The sequence below is a fragment of the Topomyia yanbarensis genome, chromosome 3 (assembly GCF_030247195.1).
Source record: "Topomyia yanbarensis strain Yona2022 chromosome 3, ASM3024719v1, whole genome shotgun sequence".
Taxonomy (NCBI): domain Eukaryota; kingdom Metazoa; phylum Arthropoda; class Insecta; order Diptera; family Culicidae; genus Topomyia; species Topomyia yanbarensis.
In genome coordinates, this window is record NC_080672.1 from 272,044,193 (window position 1) to 272,062,186 (window position 17,994).

A 17,994-nucleotide genomic window follows, 5' to 3' on the forward strand; every position below is an offset into this window, starting at 1 on the left:
ATAAACCAAATGTATGCTTTCAAGAAACGCCAATTTTAGTTTAAAACAGCCATTCGTCAAGTTTTAAATTCCACTAAATGTTTTGTTGTTTCAAAAAGGCCTGATTCTTCTGCGTGTACGTAACGATCTAACTTACCACCCTCCCCCATTTGTCACAACACGTCACAATTTGTCGAACCCCTAAAAGCGTTACGTAATTTATTAATGTCCCCTTATCTTTTTTCTTACATTTTGAATATGCAAAGGGATGTAAACGAGTCAAACTTTTTGGGAGAGTTTTATTTTTAAGGGAAAGTTGTTGGCAATTGTCAATAGTTTTGGAAATTTTCAATGCACACTGGGATTCGCCAATGTGTCAAAACAGAATATTTTTTTAAACTATGTTCAGGAGTGTTTCAGTTATAAATAATTTCGACAGTTCTATAATATAAAACTGAAAATTTTAAAACTAGGACTTGCTCTCCCAAACAGCAGTTTTGGCGGGTGGTCTATTCAGTTTAAAATTCGTTACGTTTAGCGTTACTGCATTCAAATTTATTTTTCCCTAGTCTATCGGGTCTAAGTGTCTGTGCTGAGTACTCCCAACGTATTTAAAACACAGCTCTAAATCTGTTTTAAAATCAACAACAAATGGAACAGCGTCGTTTAAGTTTTAAATTTTAAAACAAAACTGTTCGAAATTATTGAACAAAACGTTCTGCTAGCGTATGTGAATGTTTCAGTTCCAGTTCTACTTTGGAACTCCTACATAAAAAATAAAACGCTCCTGAGCATGCCCTTAGGGCATGTTCAGGAGCGTTTTATTTTGTATAGGAGTTTCAAAGTAGAACTGGAACTGAAACATTCACATCCCCAGCAGAGCGTTTTGTTTTATAATTTCGAACAGTTTTGTTTTAAAATTTAAAACTGTTATACGACGCCGTTCTATTTATTGCTGATTTTAAAACACGTTTAGAACTGTGTTTTAAATACGTGCAAAGTTTTCAGCACAGACACTTAGACCCGATAGACTGGGGAAAAATAAATTTGAATGCAGTGACGCTGAAAGCACGGCGTGACATGAATTTTAAACTGAATAGAACATACGCTAAAACTGCTGCTGGGGACAGCAAGTTCTAGCTTTAAAATTTTCAGTTTTATATAATAGAACTGTCAAAATTATGAATCTAAAACTGAAACACTCCTGAACATGCTCTTAAGTGGGCAGTGCGGCTAGAATCCAATTTTTATTGTCACAAGCAATATAGACAAATTTAGAAGCTTTTGAAGCAAGATTTCGCTAAAATGCTGCTCGAATACATTCTGCAGTACCCTAGGCAGAGCACCTACAAAGAGGACAACAGCAGCGCACGAGAGGTTCAAAAACACCTAGACACGCAACTTTCAGCGGAAAAAGTCTGTTGGTGTACACGGAGCTTCATGCTGGGGGTTGCCACCTCTGCAGATGCTTTGCCCCGGAGATTTTCACTGACTTGGGGGGTTGTGGATTTTGAGCGGAACTAGACGGAAATTGGAATCAAAGCGATTGCTCGGCATTTTAGAGCACTCTAATCGCTTTTTATTGCTACGTTACAGTAAAGCTTTAATTTTTTCACGTTTGAGAACGATTTTGTCGGTTTAATCTGGTGTAGTATTTCACTTTCCCGAATAAGTGCCAAAAATACAAAAGCACCAGCTACTCTCGCTGTGGAGGATAAGCCGAACGAGCATTGCTCTCCTCCATAACTAACAGGAAAAGGAGAGCAAAGGAGGCTGGGCTACGGCATTGCATAGGAAGCACTATGTGGTTATTCATCACCAGAGTGACAAAGGAGCAAAACTCACCTCCCTAGCTAACAGTTAAGGGTCGCTGCAGGAGTAGCAACAACACGGGAAGAACTCGTTTGATGTTGACCTGATCAGTTGGATTAGAACAAATCTGCCATACCTAGGTGCAGCATGTGATAAGCACCACTAACAGTGAAGTGATTTGGAAAAAATGCAGCAAAAACACTTTTTTAGACCACTCTGAGCGACTTAGAGGGATGCTACATTTCAATTGTATCATAAACGAAATATTACTTTCCTTAATTTGTAGTAAATGTGATTTGTTTTTTCATTTTCATTGCTTTGTGAAATAAATCAACAATATTTGGTGAACTCATCTTCGCCACCTTGAAACGAAGGGTTAGTCGGGCAAAATAAATTTGAACCAGAGTAATAGTTAACTTAGACTTTTTAAATGTTTTGTAAAGAATCAATTAATTCCAAAAAAAAAAAAAATGAAATTATGATTCTTCCTACCAAACCCGGAGAAATTGGTGTAAAACCCGGAGGCCCGGAGATCGCTCCCGAAAACCGGAACGGATTGCTATGGAAATCAATCCAGAAAATTGGAAATACGCCTTCAAGAATCCACTTACAAGAATCATATGGTTTGTTTTAGTGTAAGCTAACTTGAAAATTTTATTCGCTCCTTACTCTAATCAAGACTACCTTTCCTTGACCTGATGTACAGTGTAAACTAACAGGTTTTCGTACGCAATAAAATGACAAATTACAAATAAAAAAATAATCTAAAAAAAACTATGTAATAAACCATTTCAACCCGATGTTCCGTATCTGTGACTGCTAGCACCGTCCATCTGTCACTATAAGGTGCTGATGCTTGCGGAGGCCACGTAATGTTCGCTGTCAGTTTGAGTTTTTCTTTTCGCGTTTCGGTCGTCAGCTTGCTCGTCTTGTCGTCGTCGCGGACTTTTCCCGTTTCGTGTCCTAAAAAGTGGCTTAAAATTCGGAAAAAGTATCCCAAGTTGTGAATTTTCCTAAGCGAACATGTTCCGCAGTTGATTGTTGACAAATTGTTCATAAATTAAAGCAAAAGTGAAGCGGAGAAGCTTTTTTAATCTACGTTCTTCAGTGTGTTCAACATTGTGATTTTTCATTTTGATACCGAGAAAGGTGAGAAAAAGTGTTTCGAAATAGTGCAAAATTTTGGTTAGTAAGACGTGCTACATACCGTGAAAATACGTGGAACGTAATCGTTAAAATCTTTCTGGATGCAATCAAACTACAAAAAATATATTCTGCTTTGGAGGTTGAAGACAATCTCGAAAAAAAAATCTGGCTTCGTGCTATTCCGAGTGTGAAGAATAATTCTCGAAACAAACGTCATTGAACAGTGGATCTCCCTTGTTTCCTCAAGCCACTATACACCTCATTCGTGTACGCTGTTGTTCGCCGTGCTGATGAGGGCAATAATTTGCCTTGACGGAGAACCTTGTCATGATTGCGTTTTTTGTCTGACGTCCAAAGTGTATCGGCAGTGACTGGTGCGTTTCCAGGAAATTTTTACCATCGAAGTTAAAAAAATAAATTTGCGCTGCAGATTTGTCGCAGGGAACTTTTTTGGCTACTGGCAGAATCCTAAAACTAGGTCAATACCGTCAAAGTATCACCCTTCATAAGGATGTAGGTTTCATTTACATGAAGAATTTGGCACTCGCAAAGTAACACATTTGGTAAGCTGTGTATGTAGGTAGGTACTGAATTTTGGAGCAAAAGAGGAAAAACTAGTACGTGACGTATAACACCCAATGCAGAAAAGAACAGTAAAACAGAAAATCGACGATGGTAAAATTATTTGTATGTTGGATGTATCCTGTACATTTTGTCATTTTGAAGACACCTCTATCTTATCTCAGCTATAATAGTCGCTGGAATTTCGTCTCTTTCCAAAAGAAAATTTGACCCAAAACAGATTCACAATTTAATAGATGAACATATCCTGAAACATGAGTACGACAGAAGCATTTTTGGTGTAGCTGATCATTTCTGAGGAAAATCGTCTTACAATTCAATGAAATGCCGTAATGTCCTTTGCTGTATTAAAATGTCGTCTCTGGTTTACTCAATCTATAGTTGTTTATTGCCAGCCTATCAGGGCACAAAGACTCCCTACGACTTGTTGAGCTTAGTGGATTTTTCTAGTTCGGCACGCAACCTTCTTGTGCGTGTCGAATTAATTTCGAGAACCAATTTTAGGGGGCAGTCGACAGCTACTATGACGCCATAGTGACTTAGCTCACTCCAATTGTCAATTATTGCTATGCAAATGTTGGGTGTTTCTCGTGCTTAGTTTGTTGTTACTCGAGATCAATGCACTATCATTACACTTCGTCAACGGTAGATCGTTCACTAAACATTTCGTTCGAAAACACAACGCGCCCTTGATGTTCCACCATCATAGTTTAGGTTTTGTAGTCTTAGAGGATAACCAATCTAATGAGCCTTTGTATGTGTCTTACTTCGTGCGGTAGCCTACCTGGTTTGACCGCAGCTTTTTCGGGTCCAAATTAGGTACAACTATCTTGCAGAACACACGTCTCTGAATTTTACTGAGGTGTCATTCACAATAGGTTTTTCAAAAGGCCCATACGATTTCCTGTAACTTTCCCTTTGACATTAAGGCAATATTGTAAACCATTTGAAAGCTATACGAAAACAATCAAAATAAAATATTCAATCAAAGGGTCATATCTGGGAATAAACATTTGTTTCCTTTAACAAACGTTCCATTTACCGCACGGGTGGGCGAATACCACACGTTTTGAAGTCAATGACTGCCGTGAAACAATGATTCTACTCGTTGTGAAATAATGATTCCCACTACTTGTACATCTCGATCTACAAAATGCACACAATGCTCTCTATAACAATAACGGTGCCTTCCTTGTATATGATTTCTATAACTTAGTGTGCACGATCCCAATACGACAGGCGCCTGTTTTGATCGTGACCAGTGTCGTTGGTGGCTGAAAATTTGACAGTTTTTATTTTTAACACGTTGACAGTTTTTTAACACCTGTTTAGCTTTTTCATAGCCAAACAATCGTTAGAAATGCAGCATGCTACAGCCATTCAAGCTTGGGCGTAATTAGTCTTATCTCATTTTGTGGCGATGTAAAACACCCAGCAAAAACTATAACAGTTCAAAAGTGAATGTTCCTTAATATAATAAATCCATGTGTCCTAATCGGTTAATGGCAATTGTTATTAGCATTGAATGACCCGCCAGCCTGTTATTGGCAGTATTAACAATTTTCCTTCTTAAAAGCTATGCTGCTACTAGGATGTTACTATATATTAATGTCCACCTATGGAAAGATTTTTATGGACATTTGCGTATTTCGATGAATCATGTGAGAAACCCCGTGATATTTGCATTGAACATGACTTGTTTCTCCAAGAAATTTGGTTGTTTAATGGTAAATATTTTAGTATCAAAACAGCTTCAGTCTTATCCTCTAGATATCTCATCATTTATATGTACATGCAACAAGATTCACTCCCTTTGCATCTTTTTCAACTGTGTATATCCAGCATTGTTTCAAGCCTGTTCAAAGTGCTATTTACATAATGATTACTGTGAACTGTATTATCTCGAAATAACACTTTTTTGTACGGATTTCGATCAAATTGTGTGCACTTTTTGGTTACCGTTCTTTGCCTTCACGTTTTATCAAGCAGCTCTCCCACTTACAGCAAAAGTAAAAGTCACCTGTGCAACAAGATAGAAGCAAATAATAACGTTGCTAATAATGTTGCTAAATGAATTTCTTTCTAAAAAGCAGTCTGGCAGAAATGTCTGTAGTATTAGCTAACTAATTAACGATCAGCTAATTGAAGCAAATGGTCAGATGTGGACGAAACTGCGGCTCGTTCGGCATGAACTGATATACAAAGAGCAAAGATCTCAACTTATACATCGCTATAGTGGAGAAGCCCGGGTCTAATTGGCGGTGTTTTCGATTTTCCTTCTGAGTTGGGTAGAGGGTGCCAAATAAAAGACGTTGCATAAAAGGATGGTCTGTTGACTAGATCTCAGAATTTTATCAATGTGGTTCATGAATTGTCTTTTTTATCGTATGTGACGTAGAAATTCCTATAACTTACCACGACCCGACGGTATGCCAGGAAAAAACAACAAAACGGAAATAAGATTCCATCAGAAATCCTTATAGAATGCGTTGGAGTCTTCTCAATAAAACTGCCTATCAATCGACCCCTACCATTATTTTTCAGGCTCAATACCCCGGCATTTGTCTTCGACGCTTACTATATATTCAAAGGTAAATTTTTGAAAGCCTATCTTATGCGAAATCTCATAGAATATGCCCCTGTATTGAGGAGATACACAAGAAAACGATTATCTAGCATTGAATTGAATCCTGAATTGCTCACGTACTGCATTCCCAACCTTCGTTCTTAGCAGCCTAGATTTTTGCCTTCAGTTGGACCAATAAAGAATAATTACGGTCATATATCTGAAACGCACGCCGAAAATTGAGTACCCATATTCGCGGGTCGCGTGATCACTCTGGAACACGCACAAATGTGCGAATGACCACACGGTTACGGGATCAAATTCATTCGCGCTAGGACTCGTAACAAGTACGTTGCCATACGGATAATTGACAGATTGACATATTAGATTACTTTACACTACGATCGAGTAACATTTCAAACCCTCCCCCGCCCATCCATGTGCATGTAGTCCGCACGGACCAGCTCAGTCATTACCCAAACTATCCACCTGACCCGTACCAGGACTGACTTAACAATAAAAAATAATGTGGCATTCAGTCGTTGGTATGGAATACCTGAATTTAGTATTCCGCAGTTATTTTCTTCTCCTCGAGTTGAATGTTCTTCATAGTCCATGTAGTGTAATGCTATAAAGTATGTGCAAAGCTTGCTAATTTGTTTGCAACGATGGCTTTCCCTGATAACGGCTCAAGAGATGGACGTCGAAATAATATTGACTCTTCGGTTTAAGTTATATCCATGATTTTCAACCAGAACCTTCGTATTTTTTATTTGAATCTATTGAAGATTTCTTAAGTTCTGACGCAGCGATATTTGGCCGTGGCAGAAATATCGAAAATTCGCCTTGAAGGTTTGAAAGGGTGGTAGTAAATAGTTCGAAACAGTCAAATGATATTGCAGGCGACATGCCTTTTACGAAGAGATGCTGAGTATATGCACCAACTATAACCAGGTTAAAATGGATGGGGTCGTTTCCGATTCGAGATTGAATTGCATGGATCTGCTGACACAGGGTATTGACTGTTTTAAATACTTATCAGGTGACCTTCGCCAGATCTGCTCTACCTAACTATCTCCGCTTTGACAAGGTTCATCTACTTGCATTGTTTGGAAGAGCTACGTATCCGCGATATCCGACAAAATCGTGTACAGCTTTTTCGGAGGAAGAGTACGGGTTCTTGGCAGGCTTGATTCTCGATACCGTGATTCAAGCTCAGACTAAACGCGTATGGTAGGACAGACGGCTCAGACGTATACGCGAAGAAGGACGCCGCGCATAAGACCTTCGGGGACGATGGGTTATCCAATAGCTATCGACAGTACGTGACGTTAAAAACGCAAATGAAGAGCTTGAAGAAAGCCAAAACCGTGGCACCTGAAACCTGGACAAACTAACGAGAGAAACATCGATGAGCACTCTTTGGAACATGGCCCGGTGTATGCGAAATCGACAGTATAAACTTGAGCGTGGAATATTCAAACCGTTGAATATTCGACTTAGCCAAGAAGGTTTGTCCGGATTCCCTCACGATATCGCAAGCGAAACACTTTTTTGGTGGTGGAATTCCCATTTGCTCTCATATTTACTTCTACTTTTATTCCTGCGCACCCCTGGTAGTGCAAAGGACCGTTGTGAAAGATCGCCATCCTGGGCGATTGACCGCCATCGCCTTGACCTACTGCCAGGTCAAACTTTCGGCGACTTCTTTTATTTCCTTGTTAAGGCAGCGCCGCCATGAGCCTCTGGATCTGCCTCTGCTGCGATGTCCTGCTGGGTTCCAGTCTAACGCGCAGAGTGTGCCCGACCCACATCCACTTTCGTTCCCGAATTTCTGTCGCTATCGGCTTCTGATGACATCGACGATGGAGCTCAGCATTAGAGATCCAGTTGTGAGGCCACCATGCACGAATTATGTACCGTAGGCATCTATTGATGAAAATCTGCGGCCGTTGCGTGTTCTCCACTGATACGCACCAGGTTTCACTGGCATATAGTAGTACAGATTTCACGTCCGAGTTGAATGTTCGGGTTTTGGTGCGTCGACTAATCTGGTTTTATTTCCAGATATTTCTTAAACTCGCAAAAGCAGCCCTCGCCTCCTTGATCCATGCTCCTATGTCGATCTTGGTGCCTCCATCAGACGCCATTTGGCTACCAAGATATTGGAAGCTTTCGACATTCTTCACTGCTTGCCCAGCTACCGTAAAGCTGGAAGGGTTGACCGTGTTTATATCCAACGATTTTGTCTTGTTGACGTTGATTTTGAGACCTGCCGCTGAGGAGCGATCGGTAAAATCATCAAGCTTACTCTGCATGTCATAGCGCCGATGTGCTAGGAGAGCAACGTCATCAGCCAATTCGAAGTCATTCAGATGCTCCATAGTAATAGGTTGCCACAGCAACCAACGATTTGGTTCACGGTCAATCGCTCCTAGCAGGATCTCGTCGATTACGAGTAGCGGTGATAGAATACATCATTGCTTAACTCCAGCCACGACCCGGATGGGGACAGACAAGACACCATCGTGCAATATTCTGCACGAAAATGCCTCGTACTGTGCTTCAATTAGACCGATGATTTTCTCAGGGATTCCCTTGCGTCTCAGGGCTCCCCACATATTTTCGTGATTGAGACGGTCGAAAGCTTTTTCGTAGTCGATGAACACTAAGTAGAGAGACTCTTGGAATTCATTGACTTGCTCCAGGATGATACGGAATCCTGCCTGCTGCCGTCGGAGAGTTGCGTCAATTTTCTCCTGTATCCGGTTCAGGATCACTTTGCAGAGAACTTTGAGAATGATACACAGTAACATGATGCCCCGCCAATTATCGCATACAGTCAGGTCACCCTTTTTGGGTACCTTCACTAAGACGCTTTGCATCCAGTCGGCCGGAAAAGTCGCGGTGTTCCAGATATTGTAGAATAATCGCTTTCTTATTATGTAACAATAAAGTCAGACAGAAGACATCAAATTTAACTTGTTGACGAATCAGCCAGACTCAAAATTTATTTGGTATGTTTGTTGAGGGTAGCATTGCCCCACATAATAGGAGACAAGTGAGTGTCATCGCAATCAAATAATCAGGAAAACTCCGATTCCAAACACAACTTGTATCGACCGACAGTCAGATACAAAATTAACTTGCGCACTGGCAAAAGGACGAACGATTGCCTCACGTTGCTTTCTACAGAAATTTAAATGGTCTATGCTGCCGTTATAAGTTTAATTTTCCCATGTTCTATGGGGTTCCCTATATACATGGGCCATTTAGGCGTAGAACAGCAGTATGCTAGCAAAGAGCAGATGGTATCAGTTTTTTGGATATTAAGAATACTTTTGATTTAGTTTCTATCAACATTCTTTCTGAGAAGCTGCACCAGCATGGACTTTCACAGATTATAAACAACTTTTTGTTAAATATGTTATCTGGAAAACGTGCATTTTTTCACGTGCATCATTGATTTTTTTGCCGATTTTTTTGTTGACGACCTATTGAGTCAATTTGTTAACTGTTGTTGCGGCAAAAACCAAAAGACTCCTGCGGTAGCAGACAAAGGGATAAGTCGCCGTGAAACTCTAAGCTTGCTAATATGACCCTTTCCACGCTTTTCTAAACTTTCTTCCTTCAACTTATTGCTACCCATTGAGTACTATGGCTCTTAATATTGAAAACTATACGTCACCTTCCAGTCCCTTGCTAGTTAAATGCCGTAACAACAGGTGATTCATTGGTATTACTATTTAGCTACATGGGCCTTCTACCTAAGCCCCCTACTCTATAATTTTTACGTGAATAATATTGACGAATGTCGTCAATTTCTGCACCCCTAGCAGTTTGCAGATGACGGTATGGCCTCTACTTCAGCTCTCGAAGATGTCGAGTTACAAGGATCATTGCAAGATTCCTTGGACAATTTGTCTGCTTGGGCCCTCCAGCTGGGTATCGAATTCTTCAAGCAGAAAATTAAGTTAGACGTATTGTCAAGAAAGCGGGAACCAGCGCACCTATAGCTTCAATGATAGGTAAAACAATTGCTCTGGTTTTAGCATTCAAATATCTCGGGGTATGGTTCGACTCTAAAGGTACCTAAGGATGTTTCATTAGGTATCTAAAACAGAAGTGCTGAAACGTTCTTGTGCATAGTAAGACTGACAGCATCAAAACAACAGCTCTATGTTATTGTTTTTTACAAAAACTCAGTTCGCCCAAATTCTGAGCATGATTGTAAAAAATCTAGTATACGAGCCGTAAGCATATCTTATCTTTAATGAACGATTATATACTTAATTAGTTGTTTCTTCTTTTGTTGCTTCTTTCACGGTGACACTCAAAAGAACACGGGAAATCGCAAATGAAATACAATGCAAATGCCCACTAGATTAAAAGAACGCGTACTATAACATACAAACGCTCGAGCGTTTCGCGACAATACACACCCGGTCGCAAAGGCGGTCATTGACGCATATCTACTCTCGCAATCATGTTAACGTTTTCGCGATTAAGTGATAGCGCTTGAGAATTTATAAACACGGTCTCATGTCTCAATACACAAACGTCCGCTCTCGCAAGATCATGAACTATACTCGTCCGGGAGCTCCTACGGAGAGTAAAAGCGGGGCGAGCTCACTTTCTCCTTTGTTTGAACCTTACACTCAAAATCAGTATGATGGCTCTCTCGAGCATTCGCAAGTCCACGCGAATATGTACATGGCGTTAACATAGATACGCTCATGTCTTTCGCGATAGTATAAATCTAATCATGCACGCGATCATGTAATCGCGATCATACATAGAAACGTGATCAAATCAATTTGTTAGCACTTACGAATTTATAAACGCCGTCTCAAGTGCGATTATTGTGGGAGTTTTTCAATAAGACACGCACAATCGTACTGAATTCGGCGAAAATCGCTTTATGTACGCAAAACTACGGCTGCGATCTGGTAGACATAAAAACGCTCTTGTGATTAAGTGAACGTTTTGACACCTACAATTTGAAAAAAGGTCTCAAATGCGTTTATACAAGCGCGCGTTCTCATGCGATCATGAATCGGCCACGTGTGCAAGCCCCTACCCTTGGTTCTAGCACCCTAAGTCCATGCCTTCAGTTCTAACATCTAAGCCGTAAACTCTACGCGTATATGGAAATAAAAACATGGTTATGCAGTCGAATTTATACACGCGAAGTTCCATATACACTAGTGCACACAACATACAAACGTCCACGCTATCAAACACGTTAACATACAATCGTTCGGGTCCTTCGCGACCTTCCTCGCACACCAAGGGCCCGAATCACGGAAACATGGAAACGACCCGGTGATTAAATAAACGTTGAAGCATGTATAAATTTATGAACGCGGGTTGAATTGCGAACCGAAAAAGATGAGGGGTAATGTCAGAGACATAACCGGAGTGAAGTAAAATACACTTTAGGCTGTTAATACAAATGCTACAATTTTGACTATCTTCTGATAGGTTGTATTGAAACCAACTATTTCATTATTTGTAGTGGAAATACCGAAATATCGATATACGTACATCGAAATCTGAAACATTCGAATATATTTATCCTCATATGACAACCCTGAAAAGAGCATTTAATTAAAGTGAATCAATTCATTTTGGCAACAGTAGAGAATCGGATATACTTGTACCGTTACTTTGCTATTTCCTTTAGAATTATCGAAATAACTTATGTTAATAAAATCTTTCAGAAATTAGTAAAATTGCAGCATTCGTATTAACCACGTAAAGTGCACTAATCTTAAACAGGAAAATTGTTCTGAAAACCTAATAAATGCATAACCTAAGACGAATTAAAGCTGCACTTTTGTGAAATCCCGACAGAAAACAAAATTACGTACTTGTCCAACTAGCTTTCTGTCCCGTTGTTGTAGTGAATTATGTCGCCTTGTCGTGGTTAAGTTTACGCACCGACAATCTGACATGACACTCTATTTTTAGATTTGACAAGAGATTATTAGAGAGTTGACGCAAAAAACGGTAACTCGTATTGTATTGTCGGACATTTGTATTTGACAGTGCGAGCTACAAAATTTCGCCTCAACTCTCTAATAATCGACAAAACTGTCATGTACTGTTTGGAGTTCCTACATTTAATAGTTTTGTCAAGAGACAATTGACAGCCATAGCTTTAGGAAATGTGGCTCAAAAAGTTGGACTAAACTTGAAATTGTTGAATGTTCCGGTTTTGTTGCAAAGTTGACAATTATTTAATATTTTGTAAAGATAGAACGATATTTGACAAAATATCGGGGAATATGCTAAATTCAGAGTAAAAGACATATATTGTATTTTCGAAGAAAAATCTTTGCAATCTGATGGTAAATTCCTTCATTCTCGAACAACGTAAATGGAATGAGTTATCAATTAATGTGTTTGAAAAATGTTGTTTTTTTTCGATTTGTCTTTCATGAAGTCAACAGGAGCACAAAGTTAGTCAGTACCACTATACTTTTGACTTGAAACGTTAATATAAGATGCTCATTTGAATACGAAAAACTTCTGCTCGAACACTAGTGTTCTTTTATGAGAGACACTTTAGGATGTGTAACTCGTTATACGGATGGAGCTACTATTACTACGTAATTTAGTTAAAATTATTTGCTAAAAGTTTTCACCAAAATCGTTCTAGTTGTCATGTCGGTTTGTCGGTGGTTTACCCCCGTACAAGTGCGTTTTGCCCTGACCATTTTCCAAAGTGTAATTTGTAATGATTTTGAAACATTGCATATTTTACATGCTTTTGAATATTTTGCAAAGCGCTTTGATTGCGATTACAGGAGAAAATGTTGGTTGAATGACTTTTATTAAATTCTCCTAATTTATGTTCTATAGCTAAGCTATTCTCCTATTTCCTTAGGGGGCGCGTTTTACCCTATCTTTATCTAAATAATAATATGCTCAAACCTTAACCAAGCAGGTTTCGTAGCGAGGAATTTTCGCGATAACCCTGCAATTGTCACGTATGATAATCGACAACGAATGCAGTACCAGGATAGGAGCTTTTCACTTGTTGAGCCGCGATATTTGCAAACAAAATAAATAAAATGCACATTGCATCATCTAGCCGCACATAAACTAAGCTGGTTTCAATGTGGATATAAAAATTCTGTCATTCATCCGTGTTTAAACATTGATGAACGTTAAACTTTTTCCGTTTACCCCGAGAACCAAGTATTTTAAGTTTCCCTGAGTAGTGTACAAAAGCCCTACAAACTCGCAAAAAGCTTTACGAAACGAAGTAACTCGTATCAAGCCATCAACACGCATCTGACGCCACATATAATTTAAAGAGCAAGAGAGCGTGTTTCTCTCGCACCAAGCCACAAAGAGAAAGAGCTTTCTGCTTTTTCTGTGGTGTGTCATCATTGTATCTTCCGTGTATGCATGAAACTGGCACGCCAGTGCATCATTAGAATGCAATGCTATCAGCGCTTGGCAGCGGTCATGGGATGTTTTGCCTACCACCGAAGAATGCGAGCTGACATGAAACGCAACAGCTGCTACGCCAACGTCAGAACACAAACTAACGAATTTTTCTTATGTTCCCTTTTTATATGTGTCGCAGTTCATTCGATGACAAAGAGGCAGTCCTAGCAACGCTCGCTGCTTGGTCGAATTGTACCGACTAATTATGGATCAGATAATTGCTGCTTTCATGAAATCCATTACTTCCGTTATTTTTAGTACTTGTACATCCTACGCAATTGTATATAGATTTGTTGTACTTATTTCCAATCAGATAACGCAATAATCTTACTTTTTCATTCAGTACAACGGCAGATATTACCGTTGAATAAATCTGGTAAAATATCGGCAGAAAATTTTGAAACGGGACTCCTATATTGAAACGTTAGAAGTATTCTACTTCAAAACACCACCAAGTCCCTACCCTCGGTCTTAGCAGCGTAGGTCTTAGCGGCCTTCAATTGACGTAATATAAAAGATACGCTTATGTACACTGCAGGGTCCGTTACTCGAAGTGTAACCAACTTCCTATCGTTTGCTTTGCACTGGTATCAGAGCTGTCTATAAATTGGCTGAATGACAATTTGCAGTATTGTTTACAAGCGTACAAAATCAATTTGCCAAAAGTGAACACAAAAAATGAATTTTGGTGAAATCCAAAAGAGAGAGTTGCTTTGCTTGGCCGAAAGCAGACAAAACCCGAACATCGTATTTTCTGATGCATCATTCAAGAACACACGCGAATATGCAAATTGCCAAATGGTTATACTGAATTTATACACGCGATGTTACATACCCGCCTGCGATATACAAACGCTCACGCGATCGAACACGTTAATATTCGAACGGTCAAGCACTTCACGATGATACACAAAGACGAAAAGGCGACCATCCACGCAGAAGAATGATCGCATGGTCGTTCTAGGCGAGGATTTGTGAAGTTTCTTTTACCGGCGTTAGCGGTAAAACATGATGATGAGTTATGTTCTATCAAAGACCATGCGGTAGACTTGGGTGCAACGCCCAACTCCTACTTAGCAGAAAGCAAAGGACTCTTCACATTTCATTTCGATCATGCCCATATGAGCCTGCCTAGTCCTAATTTTCTGTTCTAAGTTTATAACTGATTCACTCTAGAATACCTATCCGTCTTTGAATTTCATTGCTTTCGTTAGTCTTAAATTTGCCGAAAATAGCCAACAAAATCGATACAATACTTACAACTGTTGGTCCTCAAAAGAAAGGTAATAGTCACAGTTATTAGTCTTACTTGGTATTATAAGCAAATCTTCCCTAAACCAAATGTTATAGGTGTTCAAAACCGTTATAGTTAATAAACAACATGCGCAAGAAGGGGAAATTCTCTTGAACTGGCAATACGTTTTCCGGTTTCTCATAATCTAAAACAAACAGCAGAGCTTTTTTTAAGTAAAACACACATTGGGCAGTAGAGGGTTTATAGTTTGTTGAGCAATAAACATGAAGAATTGTGCACTTTTCCATCTCGAAATAAGCTCAGTAACCTATTTGATTACGTCTTTTGTTCTGGATGTCACATTGGACTCGATCATTTCAAGCCCTAGCACTTCACCATCTAATTACATAGCAACCAATGATCGTTCAAAGATTCGAACCCCTAAACCAATGCATTCACAGAGTTACTGATCGCACAATCATCGATGATTTACATTTCGTAAGAGTTTTTTGAAGTGGCTATTGGGTCGCTTGATAACAGAAAGGTTTTATACCTCTATAACCACGTTATCACAGCGACGAACAAAGACTGCCACGCTGTTCGTCGTTGCCGAAATCGGTTGCTGGAATAAAGAGGTTTTTATCAATGAAAGCTGTCAACTGACATCGGTTCGAAACACAAAATTATCTTCGCTGTTATTTTTTGTCTCTACCTGCACACGCATTGATCGGTCTGTGTGCTCAGAGCAAGCGTACAGAAAATTGCTTCTCACCATGGTCAAGTTCATGGTGTGTACAAGATCTGCTGTGAACTTTCTCACCGATTGAAGCACGTGTACCCTCTTGTGAAGCAAGTCAGCGCGTGTTTGCATCGAGCATGCGTGTGTGGAATGTAGAAATGAAATTGGTCGATGAATTGTTGCGAAGTGAAAATTGCTCGTCAAGTTGAATATTTTCGTTAAGAAGCCGCAACGTCCAAACAAATCACCCTCATTTCCGGATAGCACACCTACCGTGATTGCGTCAAAACGTTTTGCTCGATCATACGAATTAATTAACTGGGACTACGAAGCTATAGAACGGTTCTATACAGAAGCTCGTAAACACGATGAGTTTGCTCTCAGGCGGTTGCAAGTTGGAGAATACTAAGCGTTGAGATGTTCGTAACTGTTGCACAGTAACGGGATTTGGATAGTAATTTTATGGCATATTCGTTTTTGACAGTGCACTACACCGGTGTAGTCGGTGCTACACTCATTCAAACTTGGGTGTAATCAGTCTATCTCTTTCTTTGCACTACACCGGTGCAGCACCAAGAAAAAACGAAAACGCCATTAGTCGTGCTGGTTGTTAGAGTGTATCTCGTTTTCCATTCAGTGTAAAGTATTCCTGTAACGAACGGGTTACTTTGTAGTATTGGTGGATGGGGTTGTACATTTGCAACAGCGCTTTGTAATCTTATCTTGTTGAGTCAATGAATTTATGTTCAAATGATAATGCTGCAATGAAGGTCATGCGTTGTAGTATTTGTAATGGAGTTCCAATCTTCGAGATCCAGTGTCGCAACCTTAACATTTACTTACTGTATCTGGTTTCAGGTTTTTATCTACTAAACATTGGTTTAGGTCAGGCTAATACCAAAACAAAAGCGATAAAAATTTTGCCTAACAATATTGTTTGAACGTTGAACTCAGATTTTGGCAACGTAAATGCATATTTCCGTAAATTACGGTGAAACTATTTCGTATATTAATATGTGCTATATCTCTATCACTGTTAATCAGATTGGAACAATTTACCACCGTGGCATTGAAAATTAATTGGGCACCCCATTTGAGTACTATTTGCGCTCAAACACAAGTATTTCACTGTTTTCAAGCCCACTTATTGCACTTATTCTTAGATATTGATAACAAATTATTTGGCCTTCCATCGATTGAAGGTTGAGTAATTAGTGTATGACAAAAACACATTGGGAATCGGTTCGTGGCCCAATTGTTGAAGATTGATTTTATTGTTCACACAGCTTTATGTTTATTATATGCTTCATAACCAATATTTTGGTTATTCATTACCTTCAATATATTCATTACAGTTTATATATTTGTGTATAAATATAAATCTATATGGGTCTTTCCACGCGAAATAATCAAGTCACGTGTAATCGACCTTTACGGATTCGAACCACATTTAGAGGAATTTTTCATCTTGGGCCAATATATACAAACTCAAAGTTTTGAACCACCCCTCGGGCCATGGGAGCACCCTCCGTTTTGAGAAATTGCCAAAATCCTTGATTTTCTTTTATCATATTTCCGGTTCTAATTACTCTAGAATCAAACCGCAAGATGGTCTTTGAAGAAAACTGTCCAAGGAATCTAGAAAAAAATTGCTTTTTGGCGGCAGTGCTGTCAACTATACGATTTTTTCAGTTGAATATTAAAAGTTAATTTTTCTCTCAATTCATATATTTTAATTTCTAAAATTCTAATGCCACCGTGTTCCCCAGACATTTTTACATAAAACAGGGGGTGCTCTCATGGTCCGAGGGATGTTTCAATTGACACAAAAATTTGGGTTTTATGCATATGTCCTAGATGAACCTCTGACAGATAATTGCTTTAAGATGGTTATTGCTTTACGCGTCGATAGTCGTGCATCGAGAAGACGAAAGGGCTTATGGGCCTTTTTATATTCTGTGTTTTTTCATACTTTGCACCAGCCCAAGCTAATGATCAACCATGAAAGAAATGTCTATTAGTGTTAGTGTAGTAATAAGTCGTATGTCTATCTGTGTATACGTTTGTCTGAGTATTTGTGACAGCCAGAGTTAAAAATAATCGAAGCTTTTTTTGACCACTGAAAATGAACCTGATGCGACTCGCGGTGAATAGAAAAAAATATTCATTCAAATATTCATGTTATTCATTCAGTTGAATATCGTACAATATATTCATTTCGCTGATTATCTAGAAAAATGTTTTCAAATGCCGGTAAAGCATATGAAACAACAATCATCATCGCTTACATTATGCCAGGGCTTACTTTGATGCATTTGATTCGTTGCTACACGGTCGCGTTGAATGAAAATGTGCATGGATGAATAAGCGGTTTGTTCATTTGACATTTTCAGCTGCGTCACTGAATATTGAAAACGAATGCGGCTGAATATGATCAATTTTCATTCAATGAATTTGAATATTTTTAACTCTGGT

The 17,994-nt window shown here is 39.2% G+C and overlaps 1 protein-coding gene across 4 annotated transcripts in view; it reads left to right on the plus strand.

Annotated features, from left to right (window-relative positions):
- Positions 1–2,688: 2,688 nt before the first annotated feature.
- Positions 2,689–17,994, plus strand: part of LOC131688938 (protein transport protein Sec24A) — a 39,221-nt gene continuing 23,915 nt past the window's right edge. For 3 of the 4 annotated variants that reach the window (XM_058973573.1, XM_058973576.1, XM_058973574.1), the window contains exon 1: positions 2,689–2,940. The gene's annotated coding sequence lies outside the window, so the exon portion shown is untranslated. The remainder of the gene's footprint in view (positions 2,941–17,994) is intronic. The other variant, XM_058973575.1, reaches the window with a different exon arrangement.